The 6,000-nt window shown below is 57.4% G+C and overlaps 1 protein-coding gene across 3 annotated transcripts in view; it reads left to right on the top strand.

The window, feature by feature from the left end:
• The first annotated feature begins 1,157 nt into the window (after nucleotides 1-1,157).
• Nucleotides 1,158-6,000, top strand: part of TNS3 (tensin 3) — a 224,337-nt gene continuing 219,494 nt past the window's right edge. For 2 of the 3 annotated variants that reach the window (XM_027124072.1, XM_027124071.1), the window contains exon 1: nucleotides 1,612-1,766. The gene's annotated coding sequence lies outside the window, so the exon portion shown is untranslated. Of the gene's footprint in view, nucleotides 1,271-1,611; nucleotides 1,767-6,000 lie in introns of those variants that run through there. The other variant, XM_027124073.1, reaches the window with a different exon arrangement.

Raw genomic sequence — 6,000 nt, 5'->3', positions numbered from 1 at the left:
CCCTCAGGGATGCGAACAAGGGGTCTGTCGTGTCTCCTCCCTGGACACGCTTACTTTGTACTTTGGATTCAGGGCCACAAGGTTTTTGGTGGCTGGCTACTTTTAAAGAAGTCCATTCAGAGATGATTTTCCTCCACTGGTCCCGACAAGCCATGTTTTTCCTGCTCTGTGCTCGGACAGGACGGGCAGGGCTGCTTCTGAAGAGCCAGGGTGGGCCTGGATGTTGCATTCCTGAATCAGGGACAATTCCTGGTAACTGCGCTCCAAGATGTGCCCACTTTTCCAGGTGGGATTCTAAGAACATTTGGTCCGGGTGACAGATGCAATCTATGTCTCTTCTGCAGGAAGTAGGGTGGAATGCCTTCCGGGAAACGTCTTCCTCGTGTAAGGGGCTTTGTGCGTTCACAAGATAAAGTGTTGATGAAACTGTTCTTTTGTACGGGAGGAAGAGCACTTCTAATTCTGCAGAAGGGCCCACATTTTACAAGGGGATCTTCAAGAGCATGCTGTCCACTTCCCAGTTTTCACCAATGGGGAAACCGAGGCTGTGGGACTGAGTAAGGGGCATCTGTGTCTTGGGGATGTTGGCATCTATCTGCCTTTCCTCCTCTGAGCATCCCTCTGTCTGGGACCTTCTTTCTTGTCCACTCCTGGCCTGCCTAAATCTTGCTAATTTCAAGAAGACGTGACTTCTAAAGTCTTTCCCGACCCTCTGCCTCCGTTGGCCGGACTTTCCAGGGCTTCCAAAGCATCTTGGGTTTCCTCTGTTACGGCCGTGCTGCTTTATGTGTGCACTACCCCCAGCAGACTGTAAGTCACAGGCGGGCAGCGAGGTTTCGCTTTCTTAGAGCACAATAATTATGGCGCCGAACGAATGAATGAACGAACGAATGAATGAACGAACGAACCAGTTGTGCAGGAACCAGGACTTTGCCTGCCTATTCGGGACCCGCCAGCCCGTGAACACTTTGAGTCTGGGCTGCTCAACGGGTCTAATAATTCTCAGTCCCACCTGGCCAACGCAGAGAGGTCGCAGGGCCGCACGGGGCCCCGGGCGCGCCTGGAGCGCGCTGCTTTGTTAGGGCGATGAATCCAGGTGACCGGCCGGCCCGGGCGTGGCGGCGGCGATTGCCCGCGCCGCCTCGAGGGGGCCCTGCGGCGGGCGCGGCCGCGAGCCAGGAGGACGGGCCCGCCCGCGCGCTGCTCGCGCTGCTCGGCGCCCTGTCTGCTGCGGCCATCGCCCCACGGGACCGCGCCGCCGCTCGCCCAGGTACTGGAGGGGGGCACGCGCCGCCAACCTCTTTGTCTCGGGCGGGCGGGCTCCGGCGTCTGCTCCTGGGGAGCGGGCAGGGGGCTCTGGGTGCGCAGGGGAACGGAGCTCTGGGCGCGCGGGGACCTGAGCTGGGGGCGAGAGTTCGGCCGGGGTCCGGGAACGGGGGAGCGGGGCTCAGGGACAGAGTCGGGTGAACGCGGCGGGGGGCGCGGGCGGGCTCGGCCGGGGTCCGGGACGTGGTCTGGGGACGGGGGCGCGGGGACGCGGCTGGGGCGCGCGGACGCAGCCGCGGAGCGGGCCGTGTGCGTCAGGGGCCCTCTGCGCCGGGGCGCCCCGGACGGCGGGCGCGGGCCGGAGCGGCACTGTCGCGGCGGCGCCCGGGTGGACTTCGCTCTCCAGGACGGGTCCCGAGACTCCGGGGCGGAGAGCCGAGTTGGAGCTTCAGTGGGAAGGCTCAGGACCCTTCTCCCGCTCTTTGCAAGCGGGCTTTCCGGTGCGTCTCTGTTTCCCTTTCCCTGTGTTGGGCGGGAAGTAGGGGGTCCCTTGGCGCTTCCTTCCTGACTTCTGAAGGAGCGGGAACCGGGCGCGGGCGTGCGGGGCCGGGGCCACCTGCGGCACGTGCCTGCTGCCACGCCGGCGCTGTCGCTGACAGGCAGGAAGAGGGAGGGTCCGGGGCTCGGTGGGCGCCGCCTGGGTCTGATAAGTGAGATGGGGTCGTTTGCCTGAAGTGATTTGAAAATCTGTGTGGCGGGAAGGGGCTGAAGAGCTCCCGTTGAATTCTTGAGACAGCGCTGGCGGGTGCCCCCCATTCTTCAGTGTGGTTAAAAAAATAAAAGCCCATGGGGTGTGTGGCCTGCAGAGACCGCTGTTGAGGGAGGTCACTGCCCACTTAGAAGTCCCCCAGACCCTGAGGGTGTCCCTGTCCTTCACACACTTTGATCTTCTGGCAGAGTTTCCCCCCATTTTCACTCTTTTGTCATGTGAATGCGTGTTCATGGAGGACTCTTTAAATATTCTGAAAATGTGACTGAAAATTATCATTGCATGGATATCGCAAAGCCCTTCAGAACTAACCGTCTTGGCATTTTGGTATACATGGTCTGTGCGTATTATTCTTCGTGAAGTGCTTTAGTTCTTTGCCTTTTGAAAGAGATTTGTGTGTCCTTGTGATTCTCTCCTCTTTAGGGCCTGGGAGGTTATATTTGCAAATCAATCAACAAGTATTAAGAAAGGCATTTCTGTGCGGAGGCCTGGAGGGACCAGGGAGTCGCTGCAGCTGGAGGGTGGAGGGGGCAAGGCCATTCTGCGGAGAACGAGGGGACCTCTGTGCACAGGGAGCTGACTGTGGGATCTGGCAGGAGGCCAGGCTCCTGACCTCAAAGACAAAGTAACAGTAATCTTACTTAGTAACTTTACAAAGTAATAGTGACCCCGGAGACGAAGTAATAGCGAAGTAATAGCATGGTCGTAGCAAATGCTAATGGAGTGTTTGCTTGGGCTAAATGCTTTGCATCCACATAACAGCCCTTGGAGGGAGCTGGGATTCGTGGTCCATTTTACAGATGTGCAAACTGAGAGGCAAAGAAAGGCTAAGTGTCTTGTCCAAGTTGTCGCCCCACGTGGTGGTGCAGCCCAGGATTCGGCCAGGACAGTGGGGTTCCAGGGCCCCGAAGTTGCTGCTGCTTGTCTGTCAAGTGGATGCATGTCCTGGCCGCAAATTCCTCAGCTGAGATGCCAAAGTTAGCAGCAGCAGCAGATGAGTTATTTCTTTACAAACCAAGGAAAAGATAGAAAGAGTAGTAGCCTCAGGGACCTGGTGTTCCTGGATGCAAACTGACTTGGCTTTTACGGAGTGTAGCTTTGGCACCTACGGGTTTTCAATGGAGCTATTTGCACACGTGACCCTGGGAGCTAAAGGTCACCAGGTCAAAGTATGTTCCTGGGCTGCAGGAGATATTACTGATGGGATTAAAAATGGCCTGGGAATAAGGCAAAAAGGCAAGAAAAGAGAGGGGAAAGGCCAAGAGGGGACGATTTCTGACCCACCATGTGGCGACGGCAGCTGGTACACAAGGCCCATTTTACAGGTGCCTACATTTATTAAAGTGCAAAACAGCTGGGGACTAGATCAGACCCAGCCCTCTGGCTCTCCGTGCGCGCGCAGCTCCTCCTCTAGGGTCAGCCTGGCAAAAACCACCACCACGCTAGGAGAAAGCCTTTTGTACCCGAACCAAACCCTGCTCCACCCCTGACCCCTGCCCCCAAACTCCTGTGCGGGCGAGGTGCCAGCTCTTCCTGCTAGAGAAATAGCCCGCCTCCAGCAGGCAGAAAGTTACTGTTGTATCCCAGCCACCCAGTGCATCCACAGCTCCCTGAGTAGAGAGGCTTCCTTACAGCGGCTCTGCTTTCTCTCGGAGAGGCGCCTGTTTTGTGGCTGCGTTTGACGGGTCTTCCGGTACCAGGCGGTGGGTTGGGATGGGGTCCCGGAGGTACACAGACCCTGAACCCTAGGCTCTTTCCTGTGCGACCCGGTAAGCACGGGAGTCATCAGTGACCTAGAGCCGGCCCTGTCCCCCTGGAGTCCTTTGCAGTTATCTCTGTTGATCCAGAATAAGGGGTCTGGCCAGTTGGTTAGTTATATAGGCATTCTGTTAACTCCGAGTCGCTACATGTTCCTGGTGGTTAGCAAGAGTGTTCAGAATCATCACTGCTTTCATTATTGTCCGGGTTCTGGGCACTACTCTGGCTACTGAAGGAGTCACCTCTTTGAATCCTCTCAGTTAAGCAGAGGCGGGTGTGAGAGGGCGTCGTGTGGCCTGTCCACGTGGAGTGACATTTAAACCCCAGCTGTCTGACAGCGAGGGTGTATTTTTCCGTGCTGCCTCACTGATTTTAAAACACCTAGACATTAAAAACTGCCTCAGGCAGAATGCTGCTGAATGTGAGTGAACCGTCTCTTAGGGTTCAGAAGATGTTTTGAATCTTCCAGGCTGTTGAGTCCCTAGAAAAGGCAGATTTGCTGCTCTGTAGTGTGAGTGAGCTCAGCGTGGGAACACTTACTTCCTTGATGTCTGTCCTTTCCCCATAAAAGCAGAAAACTAGAATCTCCAGGTTTCTGGAGCTTCCTTTTGCACTTGGGTTTGGCGAACCGCACCCCTCCCCCTGCCCCCTGCACGCATCATTTTGCTGTGGGTCGGCCGGGTGTCCGCCTGCCAGGGCCGCGAGCCAGGCCCTCTTGCAGGGACATCTCTGTCTCTTGCTCTGTGTGCACTCGGGGTCCCCACTGCACGCCTGGCCCTGGTGCAGGCCGGCCGGATGTCTCCTACCTGCTGTCCCAGACCCCCGCTGGGGACTGCCTCTGCTGGATAGGAGGGAGGAGGCCAGTGAAGGTGAGGGTGACCGCTACCTGGGGCCACTGATAGGAGCCATCAGAATGCCCTACTGTGTCACTGAGGGGAGGATAGTCATTGTGATGACCCCTAGACATTTAAAAAGAGCTATGTTAATTTTTTTAAAAAGAAGGCGATGATCTGGTATTAATATGTTTGGTCCCAAATGGGCTAAATTAATGAAAAATTTATGTCTAAGGAGTCTGTGTCAGTGATCAGGAAAATTCCCTCTGGTGGAGCATTTCCTGATCGTGCCAAGGAGGTGCCCCCCAGAGCCACCAACTCTGGGAGAAGAGGTTTCCTCACGTTCCATGCCCACCCACCCCAATCCCCCTACGCCCGCCCGCCTGGGCTGGAAGCCCTGGGAGCCCTTGGCAAGTATCTCCCCGGCTCCCAGCCCAGTAACCTTGCAAGATTAATGCCTTCTTTTGATGGTGTGGTTACCCATGCGCGATGGGGTGCTTGCTATCCGCGATCAGAGAGATCGTCACCCAACGTTGCAAGATAACATTTTTGTCTCTGTTTTCCGGAATGGACACTGAGACGCAGTGAGCTGAAGTCATTTGCCTGTGTCATGGGGCTGGTTGGAACCCAGGTCTGTCTGGGGACAGAGCCTGTGCCTGGCCCTCATCCACAGAAGGTGAGTGCCCCCTTGGTCACAGGGGCCTGAGCCTGTGCATGGAGGGGGTGGTGTGGTGCTGGGCGGGGTCCCAGAGTGGAACCCAGGTCCCTCCGCGACGCTGGGACTTCTTCCCAAGGCCAGGGGTCTCCATGGTCCCCTGCCCGCGTCACCCCTCCTCGAGGGCCTGGCGAAGGCTCCGAAAGCTCTCGAGTGCCCGCCGTCCGTAGCTGGCCGGGGTTCCGGCCGCAGCTGCTTCCTCGGATGTGGAGCCTTTGCCCCTCTTCCTCCTTCCTCAGCTCTGACTGTGGCACGTGGCCAGCTGCCTGCTTTCCCCTTCCTCTTCTCCCTGGGGGAGCTGATAGCGCTCAGGACGCCCTGTGCGGGCACGGCTCTGTTTCTAAGATTGAGGAGACATCTGAGGGAATCCTCATTCCAGCTTCCCGAGTGGCAGCCTGTTGATGCCACTCCCAGCCAGTCTGCGCCCGTGCGCTGGGGGACCCCCCCCCCCCAGGTGGGAAGGGTGTCACCTCCTTTCGTCGTGTCTTAGGGGGTGGCAGCCACAGGGTATGACCTGGAACCTCTTGAGCGTAGGTTTTCCGAAGCTGCTGATGAACAACAAACCCCGAGGTTTTAAAGACACACGAATGAGTTAGGCGCCCCAGTGGAAGAAGGCCAAGGCTCTGGAGAAGGGGCAGAGGGGGAGGCAAAGGCAATGC

The sequence above is a fragment of the Aethalodelphis obliquidens genome, unplaced genomic scaffold (assembly GCF_003676395.1).
Source record: "Aethalodelphis obliquidens isolate GAN/ISIS:26980383/991018 unplaced genomic scaffold, ASM367639v1 scaffold27, whole genome shotgun sequence".
In the NCBI taxonomy this organism is placed as follows: Eukaryota; Metazoa; Chordata; class Mammalia; order Artiodactyla; family Delphinidae; genus Aethalodelphis; species Aethalodelphis obliquidens.
This window is presented reverse-complemented; position numbering and strand designations above follow the sequence as displayed.